This window comes from Oryctolagus cuniculus, chromosome 4, assembly GCF_051225735.1.
Source record: "Oryctolagus cuniculus isolate XC-2025 breed Fujian yellow rabbit chromosome 4, ASM5122573v1, whole genome shotgun sequence".
Lineage (NCBI taxonomy): Eukaryota > Metazoa > Chordata > Mammalia > Lagomorpha > Leporidae > Oryctolagus > Oryctolagus cuniculus.
In genome coordinates this window covers 144,165,272-144,190,999 of record NC_142870.1, presented here as the reverse complement: position 1 = coordinate 144,190,999, position 25,728 = coordinate 144,165,272, and the positions used below count along the sequence as shown (strand labels likewise).

Here is a 25,728-nt window from a genome sequence, read left to right as displayed (position 1 = left end):
AGTGGTCAGTACTGGGCCAGGCCAAAGCTAAGATGCAATCCCTGTCTCCCATGTGGGTGGCAGTGTGCTAAGTTCTTGGGCCATCACCTGTTGCCTCCCAGGGCACACATTAGCAGGAAGCTGGGATGGAAAGCTAGCTAAGACTCACACCTAGGCACTCTAGGTGCCTAGGCAAGTGAAAGGTGAGTGCCACTGCTTTCACTCATCATGCACAGGGTTCTTCATAGTCAGAATTTCACTTGAGTCTGGAAGACCTACCCCCTGATAACAATGAAATCTCACTGCCGCTGCCCCGACTCTCTGTCCTTCTCACCATTCTTCAGTAAATACCAGGTCCCAAATCCAAAATCATGTACATACAAAAATGCTCCGGAAGAAAAGGAAAGCATAAAAGGAAAACGTAAAAGAAATCAGGGCCAGTGTTGCGGCTCAGGGGGTTTAGCTGCCATCTGCCAGGTGGGCAATCTGTAATCTGTATCAGAGCACTGGTTCGAGTCCTGGCTGCTCTGCCTCTGACCCCTGCTCATGTTCCTGGGAAGGTAGTGGATGAGGACCCAGGCATTTGGGTCCCTGTCATCCATGTGGGAAACCTGGATGGAATTCCAGACTTCCAGCTTCAGCTAGGTCCTACCCTGGCTGTCAGGACCATTTGAATAGTGAACAAGCAGATGGAAAAATCTCTCTGTCTCTCCGTCCTCTCTCTCTCTCACTCTGCCTTTTAGAATTAATTAATTAATACATTTTAAAACTTTATAAAAACATAAGAAAGAATATTTACCCAAAAAAGTATATGACAAAGCAAACAAAAATCAGATAAAGAGACTTTCTCAAGAAAATAAAATACAAACAGGAAAACAAAGCAACAACAATAATAAAAATGATGAAAGAGTGGGAGGCTTGTGCGTGCCAGCTTCTAAGGCAAGGAAATACTGACTTTGCCGCTTTTTTTCTTCTTTTGGTAGCCTGGAATGACGCTGGGCTTCCCAGAGAAATTCCATATGGTACCTGGGACTGTAGTAAGCTTTCCGCTGAGCAATAAGACAGAACCAGTAAGAGAGATGCTAGGAAGATGGGCTTAAGCTAATGCTCTTATTCACCCTAACCCCACAGTCACAACATGCTATTGTCAGGTAGATGATCTAAAAGTTTCCCACACATGTAGTGGAAGGCGGAGAGTGTAGGCGGTGTCTGAAGATGTTGACTGGTGAACCCACCAGGGCGAATACAAAATATGAGCTAATGCGAGATAATCAGAAATTCTGGCTATTTCTCAGAGGATCAAATGAATGAGAGTTGAGCCGGGTACCAAGCCAACAAATAGGCAGCCCTGGACTCTACTGGGCCAGGGGACGGGCCACAAGGAGCGCTAGCCAGGAACACAATGGATCAAAGTGTGGCAGAAGAGTAAGGTAGTGCCCTCCCGCCCTCTTTGTCACATATCCACAGCACCCAGATCACCCACAGGGAAAAGGGAAGAAGAAAGAGAAGACTTCCCAAATTGACTGAACTTAAATCTAGAATCATCCAATTACCTGAGGGAGACTGAAGAACATCTAACGGACAAAGAAAAAAATTGGGGGAAATGAAGGCACAGTGAAATCGGTTACGGACAACAAACAAAGCTGCCTTCTTTGTGTGTATAACTGCAGGTAGTAAACACAGACACTGTCACACGAAGGCAACAGAGGAACAAGGACAACTAAACAAAGGGACTATGAAGAGCATAAAACATAACAGTAGATAAGACAAATGAGAGCCCTCGTGTCTATTCCAAGAATAAGCAGCGTTGGATAAAGTCATCTAAGGGGAAAAATACTCCAGAACAAAACAGAAGCCTTCTGTATCAACAGGCGAAGTCTCTACTTAACTCAAGCATAGCTTAAGACTTTTGCTGACAACAACCATAGAGCCTGGGAAAAAATATAAAAAGCCATTTAAAACGCTGCTTAAGGATAATGGCAAGTGACAAAGAGTAGATAAGAACATGAAAAAAACCATGAGCCCTGAAGTAAGGAAACCCAGCAGGTTGAGGTCCATACCCTGAGAGCATTTCTACTTCTTAGGAATTCCACCGAAACTCTGGAAAGTTCACATCTTAAGAGTAAAGACTTACGTTTTAGGAATGTGGGGTATATCATAGTAATGTGGGCAAAAATGAAATCAAAATCTTACACAAAAGCCTAAAACAAAGTCTTCACACATCACAATAGTCCACTAGCAATGAGAAGTCTGCTAAAATAAAGCACAATACTCCTAAGAGAAAGACAACTGAAGCCAGAATATCTATAATCTATAATCACCGGAGTCCAGTATATAATTAAAAATTACTAAGCATGTAAGGAAACAGGAGAATGTGACTCATGGTCAAGAGAAAAAATATTCAGTAAAAACAGACTCACAGATATACTATTTGTGGGAACTATTATGCTAAAAATGATAAAGAATTTATAGTAAATCCTGATATTAAGGATGAAGACATGGAGAATAGAAAAAGAGATGTGGAAACTCTGAGAAAAAATAAGCAAAATAGTATATAAAGCAAAATATTCATTGTATGAATAGTAGATTGGATACCACAGAAAGAAGAAAACCTAAAAATAAAATGCAAAGGGAAAGATGCTGCACATAAAAGCATGTATACTAGGGGCCAGAGCTGTGGTGTAGCGGGTAGAGCCACCGCCTGCAGTGCTGGCATCCCATATGGGCACCAGTTTGAGTCCTGGCTGCTTCACTTTAATTCCAGCTCTCTGCTATGGCCTGGGACAGCAGTAGAAGATGGCCCAAGTCCTTGGGCCCCTGTACCCACATGGGAGACCCAGAAGAAGCTCCTGGCTCCTGGCTTCAGATCGGCCCAGCTCCAGCCCTTGCTACCAATTGGGGAGTGAACCAGTGGATGGAAAACCTCTCTCTCTCTCTGCTTCTCCTTCTCTCTCTGTGTAGCTTTGACTTTCAAATAAATAAATAAATATTTAAAAAAATGTATGTATACTATATGATTCCCTTGAATGACATTCTAGCACAGGCAAAAGGGATCTATGATGATAAAAATAAGAATAAAGGTTGTCTTTGGTGGGGTTATACATGACCTGGAAGTGGAAATGAATGAATTTTTTGAAATGAAGGAAACGTTCTATCTCTTGATCAGTTTTGGTGACTGCATGAATGTGAACATTTGTCAAATCTCATAAAATATTCCCTTAAAATATGTCCATTCCATTGTATCTATTTTATTTTATTTTATTTTATTTTATTCTATTTTATTTTTGACAGGCAGAGTTAGTGACAAAGAGAGAGACAGAGAGAAAGGTCTTCCTTTTTCCGTTGGTTCACCCCCCAAGTGGCTGCTACAGCCGGCCACTACGGCCGCTTTGGCCAGTGCTCTGTGCCGATCTGAAGCCAGGAGCCAGGTGCTTCCTCCTGGTCTCTTATGTGGCTGCAGGGCCCAAGCACTTGGGCCATCCTCCACTGCACTTCCGGGCCACAGCAGAGAGCTGGCCTGGAAGAGGGGCAACCGGGACAGAATCTGGTGCCCCAGCCGGGACTAGAACCCGGGGTGCTGGCGCCGCAGGCGGAGGATTAGCCTAGTGAGCCATGGCACTGGCCCATTCCATTGTATCTAAAGTCTACATAATTTTAAAGTGTCAATGAAGATTTAGGGAAAATGATGAACATATAAAATAAATAGAGAATAAAATAAAAGTAAGAGGAAGCATTTTAATTCTGGTTAAGACGGCATAAACACATTCCATCCTTTCTTTCCCAGTGTATGCAAATGTAAAACCTGGGCAGAATTCATGCAGCATTTTGAAAACTCAACAATTTTGAAAAATATATAGCGGAAGGCATACTGGAGAAGAATGTGTGTATTCAAAGCACTCTGGATCAGGGTTGAAGGTATCACTCTTTAACCTCCCTACTATCTATGCCCAGTCTGAATTGAACATGGGCAGAAAACCAGAAGTGAACGCTGAGACCACAGAGAGAAGCTTCAGGAAAATCCCTCTGACCGTCACTGGAGTAATGAAAAGAGAGCCCCAGTGCTTGGAGAGAGAGTATGAAAATATCACACTGTTTTCTCTTTTTCCCAATCTATCGTGTGCCTGCCTCCCAGGCAAACCTATGGCAGCAGCAACGGTGACAGCCATGGGGACCTGCAGGAGTCAAAACCACGAGGAAGAGGAAAATCTTTTTCCATTCAAAGGAACTACTGTTTAGAAAGAAGGGGTCATCCTTGCTCTCTTTCTCTGTTAGCCCTTCTCAGGGTCCCCACATCACAATCAGAGAAGTGGTCATGTTCCATCCAGAGGACTAAAATGATGCTCCGGGGACCAAAAGGTACTAGGAGAGTCATGGAGAGAAAAAACCTCCATTAGGTGACCCCACGAGGTTTCTAATGGACTCCTGTGTTACCTCCGAACTGCACCTAAGTGGATTTTTAAAGTCATTTATTTGAGAGAGAGAGAGAGAGAGAGAGAGAGCACTCCCGTCCACTGGTCCGCTCCCCAAATACCCACAATGCATTAGTTGAGCCATCACTGCTGCCTCCCAGGGTCTGCATTAGCGGGAAGCTGGAGTCAGGGGCTGGAGCTGTAGATTGACCCTATGTGGGTTACGTTAGCTGGCATCTTCACCACTGTGTTGACTGCCTGCCTCACAGAGCGGATCTATGGTAATTAGTATACCACAGGCTTGAAATACGTACGTCAGCTCAGATTTTAGACTGAAGGCTCTGTGGGGTGCACTGCAAACAGTGCTGAAACACTTGGAGTCTGGGTTGGTACTGAGACCAGAGAAGTTGTAGCCTGAACCTAACCCGATCAACTGCTAGAACAAAAGCATCCGTGTTCTCCATAAGATTTAAACAGCACAAAGAATCTCCTCAATGTAATAATCAAAATCCCGAGGATACAATCCAAAATTACGTGGCATGTGAAGAATCACAAAATTCAATATGCACGGAAAAAAATCAATAAACGTCAACAAGATGACACAGACATTGTCCACAGTGTATGAGTGACATTCTTTCATTGACAGCTGACGTAAATTCATTTAGAGCGAAATATTTTAAACAAAAAATCTCCTTTTTAAAAAGGAGGGGTTTAAATTTTGTTGGCATCATTAGGGGTCCTTTAAATGCCCCCTGGCTATTTCCAAAGGGGATTCTCTGTCTCTGTCTCATTCTCTATTTCTCTTTTTTCTTTTTAAAAATTCTTTCTTTACATTTTCTCATTTGAGTCTCTTAGCACCCATTTGAGTTACGCTTTCAACCTCATGGTTTGTAAGCTCACCCAGAAATAAGACCACTGTTGAACTACACAACAGTATTAATGAGTATTTTAACGCCACAATTTTTGCTGTTGCCTACAGATTCTCTACTGAATTGAATCATGACTGGAGACCTAGGAAGAGACAGAAAGGAAAGCCACTTAGTTTATCAGAAAACTGTGGGTCTCTAACCATGCAGAACAAGTTAATTTGGAACACTGGAATTTCATTCCATTCTGTTCTGGGGCATTCTTTTTTGTTTGTTTTCTTTCTTGTAAAGGGCAATTAACTAGTCCCAGAAAGGATCCTTCAGTTATATAAAACTTTGTTTTATGAACTGTAAAAAAAAAAAAAAACAGATATTGACATTATCTGAGAAGAATAAACCTGCTTTTTAAAAAGTTGCTCGAATAAGCAATTGTGAACACTCTTTACTGAAGACAAAGATGGAAAGACACAACAAAGAAATACAAGACAAAAGCAGCAGCAGGTGGAGATCTTAGAGCTGAAAATGGGATAAACCAAGAAAATAAGCACTGAACGACTCAATAGCAGAGTGGAGATGACAGAGGAGCCAGAGAATTTGGAGATAAATCAGTGGAAATTATCCAGTCTGGACAAAGAAAAGGAGACCCATAAACAAACAAACAGAACCTAAAGGGTCTAAGGGCCAAGAACAAAACGTTGAAAGTTTCCATGGTTGGTATTATAAACAAGAGGGGAAAAGTGCAATATTGAAAAAATATTGGAAGAAATAACGACTAAAAGCAAGCAAAGTTTGGCACAGGCTATGACTGGCACACACAAGAAGTCAGCAAAGCCACACAAGACAGAACCGCAGGAAGCTGTGCCCAGATGCATCATAACGATCTTGCTGCCAATTAAGCACAAAAGGAAAATCTTGTAGGTAGACAGAGAAAAATTATGCCTGAACAATTCAACTATGGCAGAGTTTTCCTCAAGAATCACTGAAGACGGAAGGAAATTATTTTTTTTCAGAGGCCGAAATAGAAGAATCCTTAGTGCAGAATTATAACAAAAACACCCTGCAGAGTGAAATTTAAATAAAAGCATTCTCATCTGAAGGAAAGCCAAGATAACTCACAGCTAACAGTTGTTGTCTGAAAGAACTGCTAAATAAAGTTCTGTAGACTGTGGGCTGGTGTTGTGGCACAGCCGGTTAAGCTGCAGCCTGGGACGCCAGCACACAATATGAGTGCTCCTGCGAGCCCCAGCTGCTCTGCTTGTGATCCAGCTCCCTGCAGTGTGGCTGGGAAGGCAGTGGGAGATGACGCAAGTCCTTGGGCCCCTTCACCCATGTAGGAAAGTTGTTTGGAGCTCCTGGCTCCCAGCTCCCAGCTTCCATTTGGCCCAGCCCCAGGAACTGCAGCTATTTTGGGAGTAAATTTTGGAAGAATATTTCTTTCTCTCTCTCTCTCTGTCTTTCATTCTGCAACTGCCTTTTTGAAAGGAGTCAATCTTTCAAACTAATTTCTTTAGACTGAAGGGAAATCATACCAGAATAAAACTTGGAACATCAGGAAAAATTTTAAGTGTCTGATAGAGTTTTCAATGCGTGTAAATGTAATATATGAGACCACAATAGGATAGAGGGCAAACAGATCTATATAGCTGCGGGTTTCTTAGATTTCAATTTAAATGGTAAATTATTGATTCTAAGTAGACTGTAAAACGTGAATGGGAGGCTGGTGCTGTGGCAAAGTAGGTTAATCCTCTGCCTGCGGTACCGGCATCCCATATAGGTGCTGGTTCTAGTCCTGGCTGCTCCTCTTCCAATCCAGCTCTCTGCTGTGGCCTGGGACAGTGGTAGAAGATGGCCCAAGTCCTTGGGCCCCTGCCCCTGCATGGGAGACCAGTAAGAAGCACCTGGCTCCTGGCTTCGGATCGCTGCAGCTCCAGCTGTTGCGGCCAGTTGGAGAGTGAACCAGCAGATGGAAGACCTCTCTCTCTCTCTGCCTCTCTTTCTCTGTGTAACTCTGACTTATGGCCATTTGGAAGGTGAATTAATGGATGGAAGCCCTTTCTCTATGTCTCTTCCTCTCACTGTCTGTATCTCTACCTCTCAAATAAATAAATAAAATCTTTAAAAAAAAAGTGAATAGGATCTCTCTCTCTCTCTCTCTCTCTCTGTGTGTGTGTGTGTGTGTGTGTCTCAAATCAATAAGTTAGGTATTTTGTAATCTTTAGAGCAACCACAAAAACCCATTTATACAGTCAAAATTAAAGTTAACACATTTTATAGAACTCTTTACCTAACAACAAATGGAGAATATGCATTCCTTTCAAGGACAAATGGAATACATACCTAGATGGACCATATCCTTGGCTGTAAAACAAATCTTAACAAATTCAAAGGAATTGAAATATAGACCACAGTGGAATATTAATAGAAATTAGAAATAGAAAACAAGAAAAGTTCATAACACTTGGAAATTAAATAACTTCTAAATAAACCATTGGTCAAAAAGGAAGTCTCAAAGAAAATTAGAAAATGTTTTCAACTCAGTGTGAACAAAAAATACCATATACTGGGTCCGGTGCTGTGGCGCAGTGGGTAAAACCACCGGCTACAGCTCTGGCATCCCATTTGGGTGCCAGTTCAAGTCCTGGCTGCTTTACTTCTGATCCAGCTTTCTGCTATGGCCTGAGAAAGCAGTAGAAAATGGGCCAAGCCCTTGGACCCCTGCACTCATGTGGGTGACCTGGAAAAAGTTCATGGTTCCTGGCTTTCGATTGGCGTAGCTCCAGCCTTTGTGGCCAATTGGGGAGTGAACCAGCGGTTGGAAGACCTCTCTCTCTCTCTCTCTCTCTGCCTCTCCTTCTCTCTCTGTGTAACTCTTTCAAATAACTAAATAAATCTTTAAAAAAAAAAACACCACATATCAAAAATTTGAGATATGTAGCTAAAGCAGTGCATAGAGGGGGAAAGTTGAAGCATTAAAAGCTTACTCTGGAGCCAGTGTTGTGGGGTAAAGGGTAAAGCTGCCCTCTGCAGTGCCAGAATCCCACATGAGGGTGGGTTCAAGTCCCAGCTGCTCCACTTATGATCCAGCTTCCTGCCAACGGCCTGGGAAAAGCAGCAGAAGATGGCCCAAGTGTTTGGGCTCCTGTCATAGGAGACCTGGATGAAGTTTCTGGTTCCTGGCTCCAGCCTGGCCCAGGCCTGGCCATTGTGGCCATATAGGAAGTGAACTAGCAGATGGAAGATCTCTCTCTCTCTCTCTCTGTGTGTGTGTCTCTCTCTTTCTGCCTTTGTAAATCTGACTTTCAAATAAATAAATAAATCTTTTTAAAAAGCTTACTCTAGATGAGTATAAATTGTTTAAATAAAAAATTTCTACCTTACAAAACTAGAAAAGAGCAAATTGAAGCCAAATAAAGCAGAATGAAATAAATAATAATGATAACAGCATAAACCAATGAAACTGAAATTATAAAAATGCTCCAAAAAGTTTATGGAAATAAGAATAAAAATCTGTATAAATAAATCTGTATAAATAAATAAAATAAAGGATAATTTATCCTTAAAATGCACAGCTACTTCAATATTTGAAAAATCAAAGTTAATTCACCATATTAAGAGTATAAATTTAAAAAAAAGCACATGATCTTATTAATTGGTGCAGAAAATCCACTTGTTCAAAATACAACATTTATTCATGATAAATTCTCAGCTACCCAGGAGCAGAAAGAAATTTTCTCAGCCTGACAAAGTGCATCTACAAACTTATGAGAGCTAACCTTATACTCAGTTGTGAAAGACTTGAATGTTTTACTCCTGAGATCAAGAAGAAGACAAGGATGTCCACTCTTGCCACTCATATTCACTCTTAGTACAATCAAGCAAGAAAAAGCAATTAAAACGTGCCATCTGTAGAGGAAAGAAACAAAGTGCCCTCCTTCACAGACAACATCATACATGGTCTAAATAGAAAATCTCAACAACTCTATAAAGGGAGTGACACATACGAAAAGATGGATACCTACAATACGTTCTGTGTTGTTGGGTATCGTGTGAGCTCTTGGCTTTCAATTATCTACTTACCTATCTATCATGTATCTACATCTATGTGTCTAGGTATAGAAACACACACACACACACACACACACACACACACAATTTTCCTGAATGTTTTAGCTGGAAGGCCCAGAAGTGATGATTCCCTGGTAGCAGTGAATATCCCTGGTGCCCAGATATTGGTCTCCAAAAGCAATTCTCTACCCATGGGAACCAGAGCTCCTTAGATAATCGGCTATCTCCAGGGTACAGACAAAGTAAATTCAACATGCACTTGGATTATGTTTTTGAACTAAAAAGTAATAAAGTCTCCAAACAGAAATGTGATATATGTCAAAAGGACACAGGACCTAGATTGAACAGCGCCCACTGGTCAAATCTTGGATCATCTATCTGTACATTAAAATTGAATAACAATAATAATGGATTATTATCCATTTATTTATTGGATTCAAATTATTGATTTACAATTTAATATCCATTGAATTAGTGGAGTATTATCCACTAATACTGAAATTATCCTTTGACTATTGAACTATCCATTGAATTGGTGGAATATTATCCTATAAACTAGAAATCCATGAATACATAATATTAATTAATTAGTTCATTAATTAATGAGAGAAAGAGAAAAACTCCCCTTACAGTCAAAAGTCAACTAATAAATGTAGAGGGAATGGTGAAATTTTTAAATTGGCAACCATCATAGTAATAATAGATTCAGGCAAGAGCCATCAATGGATTCTAAAACTGGCAGGTGGAAAATTTGATAAGGAACAGGATATTTGCATAGTCTTAAAGTATCTCCCCATGAATGCTTATTAATCATTTGCTAATTAATAAGTGCAACATTCTTCTTAATTACCTTTACAGATATAGATTAATTAACCTGTTACATATCATCTTAACCAAGTGATAAAAGTTAATATCATCAGTAATGGGACTAATTGGCGCCATGTGCTTCCTGATACAACGCACTGAGATAAACCTACCATCGATTCTGTGGTAAATTTGACAAAAATGCTTTAATTGTAAAGAAGTATGAGGAAAATTCAAAGTAACAATGCAACGTGACAATTGGATGCAACGGGTGTCTTATGTTGAATCTTGACCTACAAAGGACCTTAAGATATCAGGAGATGTGAATGGGGTCTGTGAATCAGATAACATTGCATTAATATTAGTTTCCTGATTTTTGGCTATATTGTTGACTTTTGAGAAAAGTTTCAGAATATATACCCTCAAAATGAAAAACAAATTCTTCATCATGAACTGACATTGTGGGGGAGTGAGATAAGCCACTGCTTGCGATACTGACTGACATCCCACGTCAGAGTGCTGGTTTGATTCCCAGCTGCTTCACTTCTGATCCAGCTTCCTGCTAATGCACCTCAGAAGGCAGCAGAAGGTGGAGTTGCTAGTTCCTTGCTTCAGCTCTGGCTGTTGCAACCATTTGGAGTGTGACCCAGTGGATGGATTTCCAATAAATATGTAAATACATCTTTAAAAAAACATAATCATATCTAAAATCCATTTTCCAAGGCTCAGAGGCAGTAATGACTTGGGAATCTGATTAAAGTGTGTATAAAAGCTATTTGCACCTTTTTTCCAGCTTTTGTATGAACTTGAAATATTTCAAAATAAAAATTTAAAGCATAAAAAACAAATAAACTTATACATAGAAAGCAGTTAAAGAAAAAGTACATAAAATTTACTTTCTTTTTTTAATTTTTTTTAAACTTTTATTTAATGAATATAAATTTCCAAAGTACAGAATATTGATTACAATGCCTTCTCCCCCATAACGTCCCTCCCACCTGCAACCCTCCCCTTTCCCACTCCCTCTCCCCTTCCATTCACATCATGATTCATTTTCAATTCTCTTTATATACAGAAGATCAGTTTAGCATACATTAAGTAAAGATTTCAACAGTTTGCTCCCACACAGAAACATAAAGTGAAAAATACTGTTTGAGTACTAGTTATAGCATTAAGTCTCAATGTACAGCACACTAAGGACAAAGATCCTACATGAGGAGTAAGTGCACAGTGACTCCTGTTGTTGACTTAACAAATTGACACTCTTGTTTATGGCCTCAGTAATCACCCTAGGCTCTTGTCATGAGCTGCCAAGGCTATGGAAACCCCCTGAGTTCACTGACTCTGATCATATTTAGACAAGGCCATGGTCAAAGTGAAAGTTCTCTCCTCCCTTCAGAGAAAGGTACCTCCTTCTTTGATGATCCGTTCTTTCCACTGGGATCTCACTCACGGAGATCTTTCATTTAGGTTTGTTTTTTTTTTTTTCCCCAGAGTGTCTTGGCTTTCCATGCCTGAAATACTCTCATGGGCATTTCAGCCGGATCCGCATGCCTTAAGGGCTGATTCTGAGGCCAGAGTGCTGTTTAGAACATCTGCCATTCTATGGGTCTGCTGTGTATCTCACTTCCCATGTTGGATCGTTCTCTTCCTTTTTCATTCTATTGGTTAGTATTTTCAGACACTATTCTTGCTTTTGTGATCCCTTTGGTTCTTAGTCCTATCATTCTGATCAATTGTGAACAGAAATTGATCACTGGGACTAGTGAGATGGCATTGGTACATGCCACCTTGATGGGATTGAATTGGAATCCCCTGGTAAGTTTCTAACTCTCCCATTTGAGGTAAGTCAGCTTGAACATGTCCCGAATTGCACATCTCTTCCCTCTCTTATTCCCACTATTATATTTAACAGTGATCACTTTTCAGTTAAGTTTCAGCACTTAAGAAGAATTGTGTATTGATTACAGTATTCAACCAAAAGTATTAAGTAGAATAAACAAAAAAAATACTAAGAGGGATAACATATTAAGTTGCTCATCAACAGTCAGGGTGAGGGCTGCTTGATCAGCCCTCATCTTTTTTTAATTTTATTGATTTATTTATTTTTGACAGGCAGAGTTAGACAGTGTGAGACAGAGAGAAAGGTCTTCCTTCCGTTGGTTCACCCCCTAAATGGCTGCTACGGCCAGCGTGCTGTGCCGATCTGAAGCCAGGAGCCAGGTACCTCCTCCTGGTCTCCCATGTGTGTGCAGGGCCCAAGCACTTGGGCCATCCTCCACTGCCTTCCTGGGCCACAGCAGAGAGTTGGACTGGAAGAGGAGCAGCCAGGACAGAATCCGGTGCCCCAACTGGGACTAGAACCTGGGGTGCCAGCATTGCAGGCGGAGGATTAGCCAAGTGAGCCGCGGCGCTGGCCATAAAATTTATTTTCTAAATAACAAATATAGAGTAGCTGATAGATAAAACCAAGTCTGTAGTTTTAGCAGAGAAGATACATCTTTTGAGGGATATTTGGAATGTCTACAGCAATTCACCATATTTAGCAATAAAAAAAATGAAAATAAATGTCTATAGCACTAATTTCCCTCAGGATTTTGTAGGTTATTTTACTCTGATAGTGGCCAAAAAATCTGAATGACTACAGACAGCAAAGGCTTGTTCCTCCCTGTTATATATTGTTCTGCTCATTTCTGGTTCCTCAGGCTGACCTGCAAGTGCACAAGCACCCCCTGGAAAGGAACGAGGGTGAAAAAGTGTTCAGTGGTCCTTAAACCCCACCTTGACCACAAGCAACAGGGCAGGCATGTCACGGCTACTCACATTTCATTGTACAAAGCAAATCCCTTTGGAGGGATACAATTCTGCTAAGTCTATTTTAAACAATCCTAATGCTACAAGACAGAGTACCAGAAGTTAGCAAGAAAATTGCAACAAGATCTAACATTAAACACACATGTCTGTTGCAGACTGTCAGCCCCTCCCAAGTCATGTTTTTCCTCTTTCAGTGCAACGTGGTGGTGGAGACTGGCAGAGACCACCATTTTCAGTCTTTCTTGTGGCTCTGTGGGCCACGTTGTTAAGCACTTGGGAAGTAGAATGAGAATATTTTGCCCCTAGGAAGTATTTTAATAGCATTATCTATATTAGTAGACAAAAAGAGAAAATTTGAGAAGATCAAAGGAGTTTTAAACAAAGCATAATACACACTCCTGATTGACACTCTAACTGTAATACAATTAATAGAAACTCTGTCACAGAAGCTTACATATGCAGCAGCACGGTCTACTCTACACATACAGTGTTATCCTTGATGGCACTGGAAGTGTTTTCATTAGAGTAGGAAACAAGGTAAGAATGCCACCATCAACACATCTGGGAATTCAGGCTAATGCAATTCAGCAAGAGAAGAAATAGAATAGTATTCAGAAAAGAGGAGACAAAATACTTATTATTTTCTTAAAGATTTTCATTTATTTATTTGAGAGGTAGAGTTACAGACAAAGAGAGGGAGAGAGAGAGAGAGAGAGAAAGGTCTTCCATCTGCTGGTTTACTCCCCAAATGGCCACAACAGCCAGAGCTGCGCCAATCCGAAGCCAAGACTCAGGAGCTTCTTCCAGGTCTCCCATGTGGGTGCAGGGGCCAAAGCACTTGGGCCATTTTCTACTGCTTTCCCAGGCCATAGCAGAGAGCTGGATTGGAAGAGGAGCAGCTGGGACTTGAACCGGCACCCATATGGGATGCCAGCATTGCAGACAAAAGTTTAGTTTACCATACCAGAGCGCTGCCCCCAAAACAATTATTTTTAACATGAAATATGATTTTTAACTTCAAAAATCCAAATTGATCCACTGATACATATCTTATAGAACAAAGGGAATCCAATGAGTTACCTAATTACAATAGTAAACACAAAAAATGGTTTTTCATTGGACAAGAAATCTCTCGATACTAATAGAAAATATGTTACTTAAAGTAGCAAAAAAATGTGGATATTATGTGTCACACTTGTATAAAGAAAACTCTTGATGTCTACATAGTGGCATAGCAGGTTAAGCAGCTGCCTGTGATGCTGGCATCACATATGGGCGCCAGTTCGAGTCCCAGCTGCTCCACTTCCAACCCAGCTCTCTGCTATGGCCTGGAAAAGCAGCAGAAGATGGCCCAACTACTTGGGCCCCTGCACCCACATGAGAGACACAGAAGAAGCACCTGGCTCCTGGCTCCTGGCTTTGGCCTGGCCCAGCCCTGGCAGTTGCAGTCATCTGGGAAGTGAACCAACAGATGGAAGATCTCTTTCTCTCTCTCTCTCTCCCTCTCTATCTCTGTCTCTTCCTCTCAGTAACTCTGCTTTCCAAGTAAATAAGTAAACTTTAAAAAAAAAAAAAACTTAGAGAAGGCATATAACTTTTGTGTGTCACAAAGATTCTTTGAAAATTTTTATTTATTTTCATTTTATTTGAATGGCAGAGAGAGAAAGAGATAGATAGAGATCTTTTATCCCCCAAATGCCTACAGCAGCCAGGGCCAGCCAGGCCCAAGCCAGGAGCCTGGAACTCAAAAATGGGCAACAGGGCAGCAGCTGCTTGAGCCATAACTGCTGCCTCCCAGCACGCACATCAGCAAGAAGCTGGAGTCAGAAGTGGAGCCAGGACTCAAGCCCAGGCACTCAGATATGGGATTCAGGTGTTCCAAGCAGCTGCCCAGATGCTGCACCAAATGTGAGCCTTAAGAAAACATCTCAGTGTTGTCCAGAGAAGACTTCACTAAATGAGGTTTCAGATTCTTGCTTACAAGGATGAGATAAGATACAAATGCAAATTCCTTCTGTTAATCTGTGACTCCAATTAAAAGGTGAAAAGATCTTTCTTTTAGACAGGGCATTCCAAATTTTAGATAAAAAAAAAGTATCTGAGGATAGCCAAATTATGCAAAAGAAGAATATGAGGGGACTTTGGCAAATAATAAACATAGGATGACCTTATAGTAATTGAAACAATGTGGTAGTGGCACATGAATGAAGAAACCATGGGAAAAAAAGTGCAGAAACAGATCCAAGCCCATGTGGGAATTTAATTTATGAACTGTGGCATTACCATTCAGGGGAAGAATGATGGATTCATGAGCAAATGATGTGGCAACTGACCAGCCACTTGGAACAAAATAAACCTTATCATGGCTTTATTTACTATACATATGAATTACTTGGATCAAGTTTTTAGACATGAAATATGAAATCATAAACAACAGGAAGAAATTTATTTGTAACACTTCGTATAACCTCACTTATAATTATGAAAATATACATCAAAATGAAATAAAGATAGCATGTTTTGCCTATCAAATCAAAAATTTTAAATATACAGTGTAGCTGGAAAATAAATATTTTCACAACTAAGTGAGATTGCAAATCAGTGCAAGCTCTTTTGTAGGAAGTCTGGCAATTTCAGCCCAGCAATTCCATATCTAGGAATTTAACTTTCAGATGGAGTTGCACTTGGTGTAAATATAAACGTACAAGACTATTTAACCAACATTGGTAGTAAAAGCAAAAAAAAAGGGGGGGGGGAAGGAAAAGAAAGAAGGAAGAAAGGAAAGAAAGAAGGAAGAAAAGACTTTAAATAGCATCATGTGACTGCTAACTGCTGACACCAAATCTCTACAATAGAATGTTATGCAGTTATAAAAGAAGGCAGTGCATCTTTATGTGCTAATAGGCAATGGGTGAAGTTTTACTGTTAAGAGAGAAAGGAAAGAGACAGGCAGAGTATGCTATGCCTACGCAGTCTAAGAATTTAAATGTCCACAAGTATCACATCTATCTTTAACTGTGTATTATTATAAACAGTATACACACATATGTACTCTTTCACACTCCATCATCCAGATTCCCTGCTGCTCTGCCAATGCCCGTACACATGCCTGCCTCAGAGCTTTGCCCTGGGAACAGCGGTCTCCTGTAGGTCCACATGATTGAATTTCTCTTCTCTGTATCTTCTTGCTCAGAGATCTATCTTCTGGAAGTTTTGCAATTTTATTTGTATATTACCCTAATGTCTTTAATCCAGCAAGACTTTGTGTATGGTGTGACATGTATATCTAATTTTATCTTTCTCAAATGACTAGTCAACCTTATTGATCTCATTTGTTTGGTGATTCCCTTCTTTTCCTTCTGATATGTTTATCCGCCTTTGCCAAAGACCAAATTTCCATGTGTGAGAAAAGTTGCTGATGAGTCGCATGCAGTGTAGGAATGAGGACCAGGGACTCTGAAGCTAGATTGCCTGAGCCTGAATCCCTACCTCCTCCCTTACTTGTCACATGACCTAGGACACATTACTTAACCTCCCTGAGTTGCCTTTTATCTCATTTTATTGAGAGTACCAATAATATTTACTTCATGGGTTGTTTGAAGGATTAAATGAGTTAGTATTTGTGTAGTGCATGACACAGTAAGCACCACCTACAGCATTACCTATTGTGCTGTGTGTGTGTTAAATAAAAACCCAAGTGAGATCTTGATTATATATTAGTTTGAGAGAAGAATCATCATTACAGCATTAAGTCTTTCCAGTCACAAACATAGTAACTGCTTTCTTTCACTAGGGTATTCTTTCATATGGTTCAATGTAGCTTTCTCCACAGAGGTATCCCACAGACATCGGGTAACAATTCTACCTTTCTTTTTTCAAAATGTCTTTATTTATTTTCTTTTTATTTGAAAGTCAGGGAGAGACTGACAGAATTCTTCCATCAGTTGGTTCACTCCCCAAATACTAGCAATGGCTGATACTGAAGCCAGGGGTCTGGAACTCATTCAGGCTCTCTTATGTGGGTGGCAGAGACCCAAGTACTTTGGCAATCATCTGCTGCCTCCCAGGGTGTATGTTAGCAGGAAGCTGGAATCACCCATGGTGCTGGGACACAGACCTAGGCATTCGGATATGGGATGCAGGTTTCCAAAGCGGTATCTTAGTGCTATGTGAAACACGTACCCCAGTGTTGCTTCTCTCCAACTCACAGGTCTTGCTACATCATTATTGATTCCAATAGTTTGTAGATACTCTTGAATTTTCTATGTAGACAATCATTTTTCCTGTGAGCAAATAATTCTTTCTTTCTATTTCTATATCTTTTATTTCTTTTCTTGTCTATCTAGGTCAGAAGCCCTGGAAGAGTACTGAAAAATAGTGCATCTTTGTCATCACTCCCATCTCTGTCTCCATGGTCACATTATCATTGTGTGTGTGTGTGTGTGTGTGTGTGTGTTCTTCCTGTGTGTCTCTCTTCTAAGGGAACTTGTGACGGCACTTAGGACCCACCTTGACAATCCCGAATAATCTCTGCCTCACAAGATCCTTAGCTTAATCACATCCCCCAAGACCCTTTTTCCAAATAAGGTCACAGAGTCCAAATAGAACAACAACTGCTTTGCCCTTTCAGCGGCATTAAACTCAATCAGCCTAATCCTCCATAAAGCCCAATGGTGAAAGGTGAGCAGATTTGTGAGGTCATGGAGTTTATTGACTTATAATTATTCCATATCTCCCGTGCTGAGTTTTCTCTAGCTCACTATGATTTTTGGAAATCACATGCCTTGTTAATGCTTTGCACAGTGGGTGCCACGTAGGAGGTACTCTATTAATATTTAATGAATTGAGCTGAATTACTCTTAGTTCCTGGGCCCATTTAGCAGTACCCCAAATGTTATGTCTCAGAAACCAATCTTACAAATGATGAGTCTCCAGGTACAAAGCCATGGAGGGTCCCTACTTTGTGACAAGCTTAGGGCCAATGTACAGTCTGATAAATTTTCTTTAATGCCTGTATAGTCTGATAAATTTTTTAAGCCACAAATTAGATACATTGCCTTGGATTTGCTCTTCTACAACTTAAAACTATATTTTCTGTACATTGTAAAACTTTCTACATCCAAATGAAGCCCAATCATTTTAAACTAAAAATAAAAAGTAGTTGTCAACTGAAAAGATTCTTGGTATGGTTCTACAGAATGACTGAAACTGATTTTCAAAAATCAATTGCTACATGTGGGGATGCATCTGGCCAGGAGGTGCGGGTAGCTTTGGCTGTGACATATCAAATTGTCCCCACAAGCTGTCTAGATGCCCTCACAGAAAAAGCAAGCAGCAATGTGTACCTGGGTAAGGCAGTCATTTTTTTAATCAATTTTTTCCCACTAATACATTCTTTGTGATGCTCCTATGCGGCTGCTGACTTCACATAGCTGAAGGATTATCATGAGGAACCTTGCACCTGCCTGTCTAGGACCAAACTGGAAGAAATTCCAAAGACACAATTTTTGGTTTAACATTTTACAAAACAAAATTGATTATGGTCATGAACATTGTTCCTTAAGAGTAAACACAGGATGTCTTTAGAAATATGGAAAATATGAGAAGTCACTCATAATCCCACCAGCCAGCAATGATCACCATTATTTTGGCAACTGTCTTCTATGTATTTTTAAATAAAATGATTTTTCTCAATTAGAGTAACATGGAGATGAGTTGGGCCACATGGGGAGTAGGGACCCCCAGTTTGCTGGTGTGCAGTGGGCAGTGAGCTCTCTGGAAACCTGACAGGCAGAGTTGGACTTAATGAGCTCTTGGCTTCCTACAGCTTGGGAGCCCTAGGGTCCCCATGGTGATTGTTGAGGGGTTCAGATCTACATATGAGTGCACCTCAGAAAGACTGGAAAATGGCATTAAAAGATAAGGTTATTTTTTGTGCAAAGAATTTTTGAAATTTATGCATAGTTTTTCACAATATGCGTTTTTCAAGACCCCTCTTATGCATGCATGGATTTCCAAAATTCTTGCACGCAACCAAGCTTATCTTTTAACTCCACTGTCCACGACCATTTGGAAGTCACCCCGTGTATTTTTATTTGCTCCTTCAACGAATATCACAAATGATATTAAACTTAAAAGCGATCCTCATAGTGGAAATTTTAGGAAGCAGGTGTAGGAGACGGCTGGCTTCTTCCACGCGCCATGCTCATCAGCCAGCGCCTTCCTTCCGTGCAGCCACACGCAGCCCTTTGCCTTGGCACTTCTTTTTGTGGATTTTATAGACGAGAAAATCAGACTTGGAAGGAGGTGAGGGAATTTACTCGCCCCATTGCACAGCAGGAAAACCGTACACGTCGCTGCGCACAACGTTGCTGACCACGGTCCGGTCCTCAAAGAAGTCTGAGGCAAGGGGAGTGGCGCTGGAGCAGCGCACGCCCACACCCAGATAAATCCATCCCAAAGTCCCCAGTCCCCGCGGCGCGGCCAGCCCGCACCTGCTCCCGCCCGGACTCGCTCCGCCTGGCAGGCCAGGGGCTTCGCTGGCGCAGGGTAGGGCCGGAGCCGCGGCGCTAGGCGCACCCCAGGCCGGGCGCCCGCGGGCCGGGCAGTTGTGAACTCGGGGGTCGGAGGCCTCTCCCGGCTCCCAGGACGGATCCCGGAGTGGTTATCGGCCGGCCGAGGGCTGCAGGCGAATGGCTAATCCAGTCCTGGAAGGGGGCACTGGTAGTTAAGCCCTTTAATGGCCCCAGTCCTGTGATAATTAGTCCTGGCCTGGAGCTAGGGAACGGGTGAGCCCCTCTACCCTGAAACGGAGCCTCGGCCCCAGCTCGGCGCTAATCCCTCGCACAATGAAAGCCGAACTAATTCACTGGGTAAACACCCTCTCCACTTACTTACAAGCTGTCTTATTTCAGCCCCAAACCAAATAGAAAGGCGGCCAGTGACTGGAAAGAAAATCAAATATTTAAGAACTCATTTTGCCTGAAACTCCCCCTGGGATGCCTGCGTATCACACGGGGATCGCTTCCCGTGGCCGCTCCGATGATAGCGGCTCCTTTGCAAGGGGCACAGCCGCCATGGGCGAGGGGTTTCCCTGGCAGCCTCTCCTTCCGGCCCCTCGGCAGCTGAGCTGAGTCACAGCCTCTTAACACAGGAGCAGACACACAGGAAGTGCTTCCTGCTAAGTGCTTCTCAGTGATCCCTGTGTGGTATGTGCCTTTAACTCGGCATGTGGGGCTGAAGGGTACCAGCCCGGTGATCTCCCAACCCCAGAGCACACCACGGTCACCTGGATGGCCCTGGGCCCACAGCTTCTGATTCAGGTGGGGCCAGGCAATTTATTTATTCATTTGAAAAGCGGAGTTACAGAGAGGCAGAGGTAGAGGCAGAGTCAGAGACAGACAGAAAGGTCTTGCATCCGCTGGTTCACTCACAAAATGACTGCAATGGCTGGAGCTGCGCTGATCCAAAGCCAGGAGCCAGGAGCTTCTTCTAGTTCTCCTAGCTGGGTGCAGGGGCCCAAGAACTTGGGCCATCTTCTACTGCTTTCCTGGACCATCAGCAGGGAGCTGGATTAGAAGAGGAGCAGCGGGAATTCAAACCGCTCCCATATGAGATGCCGGCACTGCAGGCAGAGGATTTACCTGTTACACGACAGCGCCGGCTGCAGGCAATTTACCTCCTAACAAGATCTCTAGAAAACCATGGGTCTAGAACAGGGGTCCATAAACATTTTTTTTTTCCTTGTCAAAAGCTGGACAGTAACTCTTTTGAGGCTTTGCAGATAGTACAGTCTTGGTGCCAACCATTGCTTGTAGGGAAAAGGCATCCACAGACCATACTTGAATGAATGATCAAGGCCCTTGCAATTTGCATGTCATGGGCTCTTCAAATGCTGTGAACTTTCAAAATTCAGATTTCTTCCCCTCCAAATGTTTACCAATGGAAATCCATTCTTTGCTTGCAACCATTTCAAAACAGGTTGAGAGTGGGCCAGATACGGCTCTGGTTTGCTGGTCCCTGGTCTGTTTGTAAAATGGCACAGTCTTATCTATGGCACGATCTACACCCCGGACACCATCTTAAGCTCTAGTCACTGCCATTGCTGGAAGCCAGGTGGCCACATGACCGAACCACCGGTGTCAGCTGCACCCCCACCCTAATGGAATTCGCTGCTCCTACTTCCCTGCCCCCGCCCCCCCGCAAAGGTTTAACAGGACCTGTTCCTGAACATACAGGCTCGCGCTCTCTCTCTCTCTCTCTCTCTCTCTTACACTCTCCTTCTCTCTCTTTTTCTTCTTTGCCCCTTCCCTCCCTCCCGTCTGTCAGGTTTCCCCCAATAAACCCTTTCCCTTACTCCAGTGTTTGGTGTGTTTTGTGGTGGCCTTACATGGTCTAGAATGATTGTGACCAAGACAATGACCCAGAGCCTGAAAACAACGTCTCAAAATAATTTCATTAAAGAAAACTTTTTTGAACTTCATTGCATTTGCTCATAATCCTGGTTCACATTCAGGAGTGTCTTATCGCTATATGCCAGGCAATGCTGTAGCCATAAGGGACAGAATGGGAGAAAAATGGGATCTGCCCACGCAAGTTCTGTAGGAGGGACTGTGGATGCAGCCTTGGACAGAGCTCAGAGGCTGTGATGTGCAAGTTTACCACCCAGGCACCTGTTGCACTGAGGACATAGAGTTACCTGAATTCATGAGCTCACCACATTTAGGAAACACACATCACATCACAAGCACAGCCCTTTCCCCCACTCTCTCCCCTACACACATCTTTTTAAGATTTATTTACTTATTTATTTCATGGGAGGAGGAGAGATCTTCCTTCTACCGGTTCATCACCCCACTCTCCTACCCCTGGCAATGCCCCCAGCAACCAAGACTGGACCAGGCTGAAGCCAAGAGTGAGGAACTCCATCTGGGTCTCCCACATGTCTGGCAGCTGTCTGAGCACATGAGCCACTATCCGCTGCTTCCTAGGCGGCATTAGTAGGAAGCTAGATGAGAAGCGGAGTACCTGGTACTCAAACTTGCACTCTGACATGAGATGTGGGTGGCCTGAGAGGCTGCTAAAACCATTGTGCCACAACACCACCCCCAAGTACAGCACTACTCTAAGAACAATGGAGAGAGATTAAGAAGAAACAGAGAAGGCTGTTCCTGGGTGCAAATGCCAGGATACTCATCCTTCTGTCTTCAATGGGGGAATTAGCTCCAGGATCCCTTGAAGAAACCAAAATCCGTGAATGCTCAAGGTCTTTATACAAAATGGTGTAGTATTTGGATATAAACTACACACATTTCTCTGCACACTTTAAATCATCTCTAGATTACGTAATGTCTAATGCAATGTTAAGTGCCATGTAAATAGTTATAGTAATGTGTTGCTTAGGGGATAATGACAAAAAGTTTGTACATGTTCAATACGGACACAATTTTTTTCAGATATTTCCCATCTGTGGTTGGTTAAATCAGTGGGAGCCATGGGTATGGCAGGCTCGATGCAGTTGCATTTCTCTTGGTGCTAAGCACCTTGCCTTTAAGAAACAGGCGCAGCAACATCCAAAACTTTCAGTAATGGGTGACCTTATTATAAGAAAGAAGACTCTTCATTCAGCCAGCCAAGAGGAGAGCCAAAGCTTACTTCCAAGAGTGGGACACAAGAATTACTGTCTTGTAAAAAGTTGAGATCCAAAACGCCTACATTCTGTGCCCAGGGAAGCAGGGGGCATCTTTACATAAATGCTGGCTATGTTGACCTGGAAAATCAGAAAGGCAGCATTAGAACATCATTAGATTCTTATCTTTCATGAATTTAGCAGAAGGGAAAGAGGAGTTTTGGTAATCACCACAAGTTCACATCTTTCAAATGCAAGCTGTTTGCACAAGAAGTGTCAGTTCTTTCCACACGTTTCCTATGGTGGTTTGTGTAGATCTTTGGGATTTAAATTGTGATTGTTACGCTTCCTGTGGACCTGCTCTTGATCTGACTTGGGTTTCCTGGAGGGTTCGGGCAGACACATTCTTTCCTGATCACAGATGTGTTCTCCAGGGTGATGGAACAAGCTTCAGCCATTTTAGGATTTTTGTTACCCCTGCCTTCACTCAAGAGACCAATTTCATCTCACAATCCTATATTGTTCCCCACCCCACCCCCTGCATTCTTCCCCAGGTTTGGAAGCAGGCAGGCCATACTTCAGTGTGGTGGAATGAGAAGGTCGTGCCAATATGGCTGCTGGCAAGCAAGCGTCAGTTACTCAGAAAATGGCTTCAGAACCCACCTGGCAAAGGATCCTGCCTGGCAACAGGCAGTGATTGCTTAGGGCATAACCCCTGCCTTGGCCGGATTGGCTGCCTCGGTTATATAAGCTGCTACACCAACTGAAATAAACAAGTCTGCGAGCTGCTTGCCTCTAGCCCGCTTTCACCTGACTCCCAGGGTCTGTGTTGTGACTCCACGTCTTTTGCCCCCACCACGCTCCTCCTCCCAGAATGAATCCACAGCAACAATGGATGTCCAATTTTCCCACAGCATCACTTCAGCTTGGAGAAACTTCCAGTATGGAGAAGCTCATCTCTGTCTGCTGCCCCCACCCCCACCCCTAGGCCACCTAAGAGGTAAAAAGGCCCAACCTGCTGGGGTCCAGGCCTCTGCCACATGTTGGGTCTGTAACCATGATGGCAGTTGGTCAACCCCTGTGAGTTTATTTTCTCTGAATAAATTTGGACTGGCTGTTGATTCGTACCCTGTCCCCTCTCTCTCCTTCACCTCTTTTCCAACACAGGGGCTTGTCAGACATCAACACACTTTTCAATCAGTGCTGCCTGAATTCTATCAGATGCCAGACACTTAGCTACATTGGAGACCTGGATCACCTGCAGGCAATCCTGCCCCACAGTCGTTGAGACAGGCAAGCAAGCAAACATGAGTGGGGGAAACTGGCATAGCTTGAACCTGGAATTGATATTTAATCATCACAGAACACAGGGAAACATAGACCAGTGAGGCAGAACTTGGCTTGAATCCTGACTAAGCCAATTGCTAGGTTGAGGGATGGCAAATTATTCAACCTCTCTGAGCCTCTGTCCCCTCAACTGCTGGATGGAAAGAGTACTGTGAGAAGTCAAAGGGTAGTTATCAGGATTAAATGATAAACTGTAACCAGTGTGTCTATCACACTGCATGAAATTTGATGGAAGCCCAATAAATGTTAGTTCTATCTCTTTCAAGGTGTCAAAATTTTTTGTGTAAACTGCTATTTTACTTGCACTCTATGTGACTGTCCTCAAGTGTTCAGAAATGCAAATTTATTGTGGGGTATGGTATGGAGATTGAAGTATTTCTTGTAGGACTCTCAAGAATGTGGTATTATGTGATGATCTTTGGTTGACTTTCCAGAAAGATGTGCATCATAATATGGACCTCTGTGAGATAGAGATGGTAGGTGTGTGACTCCAAACTAGGGAAGGGCTCATTCAAGAGAGGGTAGTTCTGGAGTTAGGAGGTCTGGAGTGGTCTCTAACACACAGTCCTTGGCCCGCAGCTGGACATCTGATGGGTATGAGTGGCATTGGGCCCAAGGGGCAGGCTGGAATTATGGAAGAGGGGAGGAATCTCATAGAATTGGAGGCTACACTATCACTTAAGGATATACAGCAGGGGCTCAGGTGCCAGAGGGCCTGAGACTACAGGGGAGGGACTACAGGTGCTATCAATGGAGTCAGGGCCAGTAACAGTAGGGGACAGGCACAGAGAAGCAGATGGCCTGCACCTGCTTCCAGCCATCCTTCAACATGCCACCAGCAACAACATCTGAGAGCCTGTGGCCTTGACAACCGACTGTCAGTTACCTGTCCCTCACCTACCTGTCCCTAAGATGTCCACTGCTTAACTGCATTCATTCTGGGACTTCCAACTTTAATTTCCAGTTTACTTAATATGTCTTTGTTTGAGACATTATTAACTTCCAATTTGAATTTTTTAAATTTTAGTTTCTGATTTTGGTTGCTTGCTTTGAAATACAAGTCTAGTTAAACTCTCACCTAACTCCATGAGCCTGGGGTCCTGGGCCTGGGGGACTTGGCTGAGCTGGGCTGGGATTGTCTGATCCCAGCTGTGGATATAGACCCAATGGCAGTCTGAGAGACGGTGGTGGGGATAAAACTGAAAATGAACACCAGGCATATAATCCATCTAGGTCATCAGTGAGTAGGTTCCAAGCTATCATAAAAGGGAAGGGAGCAGGCAGAGATGTTTTTATAGTTTGAGAGGGGGGAAACTTTTATAGGCACAGCTGGCTTGATCCCACCCATGGCCCCAAGTTCTCTAACAAGAAAGATTTAAGAAAGGCAAAGTCACCATTTTCCTTTAGGCATCTAGATCAAACAGCAAGAAAGTACCTTCTTGGGGCTGGCTCTAGGGTTGCAATGCTTTTCCTTTATCTATGGCTGAGGGTTAGATGGAGCTGACTCTGTAGATGGAATCGGCCCTTTCTCAGAATTTCCACCCTCTTTACCTCCAAGAGAAGTGGGAGGCAACCACAGGGCTTCTCCTTGTTCACTGGGATTTTGGAGTCCATTTTTCAGGGCTATTTTTTGAAACCTTGCATGTCTGAATATTTGAAGCCATTGAACATTTTTCAAAGAAGTGTCATCTCAGGATGCAAGGAGCTGGTTTACCAATCATATCACAAGTCTCAAGCTGTATGGGAGCCACATTTAGCAGAAAGCCAATAGAGGGAGCCAACTGCTGATTTTTGGCATACTCAAAAATGAATGAGA

The 25,728-nt window shown here is 42.6% G+C and overlaps 1 protein-coding gene and 1 long non-coding RNA gene across 2 annotated transcripts in view; one reads left to right on the top strand and one right to left on the bottom strand.

The window, feature by feature from the left end:
- The window catches only part of ARMC8 (armadillo repeat containing 8), an 862,269-nt gene that overhangs the window by 103,270 nt on the left and 733,271 nt on the right, over nucleotides 1-25,728 (top strand). The gene's annotated exons all lie outside the window — the stretch shown is intronic.
- The window catches only part of LOC149127152 (uncharacterized), a 37,212-nt gene continuing 31,786 nt past the window's right edge, over nucleotides 20,303-25,728 (bottom strand). Inside the window, exon 3 of the long non-coding RNA XR_016232128.1 lies at nucleotides 20,303-20,561. This is a non-coding gene — a long non-coding RNA (uncharacterized LOC149127152). The remainder of the gene's footprint in view (nucleotides 20,562-25,728) is intronic.